The sequence below is a fragment of the Pteropus medius genome, unplaced genomic scaffold (assembly GCF_902729225.1).
Source record: "Pteropus medius unplaced genomic scaffold, Ma_sr-lr_union100, whole genome shotgun sequence".
Classification (NCBI taxonomy): Eukaryota; Metazoa; Chordata; class Mammalia; order Chiroptera; family Pteropodidae; genus Pteropus; species Pteropus medius.
Window position 1 is genome coordinate 16333038 of NW_024344240.1, and position 3106 is coordinate 16336143.

Genomic DNA, 3106 nt, shown 5'->3' on the forward strand with positions numbered 1-3106 from the left:
AGTTTGGGACATGTTATTTTTGTAGTGTCAAGAAGCAGTTGAATCTGGAGTTCAGGGGCAGGTGGGAGGAGTAGCCTGGGGCTGGGGCGTTACTTCTTGAAGTTGGTCAACATATCCATGATATTAAGGCCAAGAGACTGGGTGAGATCGCCAGAAGACTGCGTTTAAACAGTGAAGAGGTGTCCAAACCTTGCCTCCTGGGCACTTTAGAGTTAAGGCCACAGAGATGAGCAGGAGCTAGCAAGAGATGCTGACAAGGAAGAAGTGAACCATGAGTTCATGAGGTTCTGTAGCCTAGTGAAAAAAAGTCTTTCAAGGCAGAGGGATTGATGATCTGTTTCAACTACGGCTGATGGGTTGGGTAAGATGAGCCTGAGAGTTGTCCATTGGCTCTAGCAACGTGGAAGCCATTAGCGACCTTGACAGGAACGGATTTGGTGGAGTGTGCAGATGAAAGCTTGATTGGAGTGGGTTTAAGAAAGGACAGAAAGAACTGGAAATGGCGAATTAAGAAAACTCTTTCAGGAGTTTGGCTGCAAAGGGGAGAAGAGAAGTAGATCTGTAATTAGAAGAGGAAACGAGGCCAAGAGAAGGATTCTGTTTATGTTTTAAAGATGGAGAAAGTGAGATTGGTTTGTACGCACAGTAAAGAGAAAAATTCGATAGTATAGGAAGAAGAAAAGGGACTTGCTGGAGCAGTGGCCATGGATAAGCCAGAGGGGCTGGAATCCAGGGCCCAGAAGGAGGCCAGTTCTAATGCAAGAGAAGGGAAGGCAGGGCTTATGGCCACTGCTATTGGAAGATGGGTAGGAGTGATGGTGGGGGTCATGGAAACGACCTTCTGGTAGCATCTATTTTCTCACAAAAGAGGAAGCGATTTCATCATCTGAGAGTGGGGAGTCTGAAAGAGTGGAAGAATGAATCAACTAAGAAAATGTGATGTGATTACTGGGAAGTATTAAGGAGATGAACAGGTGTTACTTAAGGACAAGGAGATGAGGAAAGAAAGAAAACTTAAATATGCATGAACTTTCACTTGGCAACACCACTTCTGGGAATTTTTCTTAAGGAAATGATTAAGGAATTTTGCCAGGATGTTCTCTGGCAAGGCTGTAAGAGCAAGAAGTTAAAAACAATCTAAGAGCCTCACAATAGAAAATTGGTTATACTGAACCAATTTATTAATCAGTGCAGCCTTTCAAATGTAAACATTGATATTGAAAGCTACTGACCATATATTTAGAAGAAAAAGAAAGTTTCCACATTTGTGGAAAAATATATTTATTTGTATATCTCCATCTATCTGTATTTATCTATGTGTTTAAAATTGGTAATCCTTGCCAACCTGGATTATTGATTGCCAATTTTTTTTGGTTGGCTATATTTTCTGATTCTTCTACAATAAGCAGAGTGAGAAATTTGTAATGAGGAAACAACAGAAGAACCTGCTCAATATTTCTGTGCTGTGCGGCACCTTTAGGTTTTTATCATGATTCTTAAGATGTCCTGCAGCCTGCTTTCTTTGCTGCTTCAGCCTCCTCTGAATTTCCTTAAATTTAAAGCAAACCCTGGTAACACCACAGTGTGGGTACATCCCTACCGAAAATCTCCATCAACCACATCATTACCACCAAAACCACCCAAACTAAAAATATCTAAGCGATAATTTATTTAAAAATACTTCAGTATAGGTAGTTTGTGTAAGCATTAACTTTAATTAACAACACAAAGGATGATTAATTAATATGTGAAGTGTGTGAAATCCAGATCTTATAGTTGATTACTTAGCATATGGAGTATACTTACATAAATCAACACTTAAGAGTAGTAGCTTAGCATAAAAATGTTAGAAACAATGTTTATGGTAAAATCGTGAGTTACCAGTGCTGAGACAGGAGCCACCGACCAGGCATGGGCAAGCCCAGCAGCCCACGCTCACTCTTGTCTCAGGTCTCTTAGCCCAGGGCGGGGGGTCCCTCCACTCCTTGAAGGATGCTCTTGAATGATCTAACTCAAATATCACCTATACAGTCCTGTTGTGCTCATGTCAGCAAGTCCACTTCAGGCTACACTTTGCCTGTAAGATGCCAGTTGACATACACAGTGGCAGAGAGGGAGCTGTCCAAAGCCACGAGTGTTCATGCCTGCCTGCTTGCTCAAATGTGTGCTTATATTTGACCAATTTGTACTGAGATGTTCTTGAATTGTGACACACCAACTGATTTGGATCAAATAATGCCCACTAGAATGTTAGAAGAAACTACCAAAATTTACTAGGAAGAACTTCATAATCATTTATTAACCAGATTGGTTTATGCCATTTGCTACAAATAATAATCATATTATTTGATAGGTATAATGGACATTGTCTCAACAAAATATTAGGTGGGTGACAGAGCATATTTAGAGAATATTACTACTTTTATTGATCTAATGTATATAATTTAAGTTTAAAAAATGTGCTGCTTGTGACATAGCTTTAAGATAACCCTCAGCCATCCCTCTTTTAACCAGATTGTTGCCCCAAGCCCATGCTATATAGGGATTCTGGAATCTCTACCCACTCCCCTGCCCCAGGGGATTCCGGGTATTCTTTAAATCTGCCTCATTTCCACGCTGTGCCACTTACCTGTGAAACAGTTGCTCCAGAATTCAAATTTCCTAGCCCCAAACTGCCACTTCTCTGATCCATTTGCAACTTATTCACTATTAATGTCTGAATTACATTGGATAACTTTGGAGGTTAAAATGGATTCATGCACATGGATGTCTGAGCAAGCAACAGAGACATGACCTAGAATAGTTTCATGGTTCGATATTGCATAAACATGTTTTATAATCTGTTTAACAGCAAACTTGATACTTCCTGAATGTGTCAACTCTAACACACATTTTTCTGTTAGAAGGAAGAAAAAGAAAAACCATGCTTTTCTTCTCATTCATAATCAAGGGAATTATAAAATTGATAAAATCTGGTTGCCCTCAGTAACACACTTCTCGAGCTTTTGTTTTCATCCTATGTTGTTTTTTATCTTCTTATGCAGGGCTGGAGTACAGGCAACTCTCATAGCTGGAACGGTGGCATTTAACCTCAAGTTTGTGATTT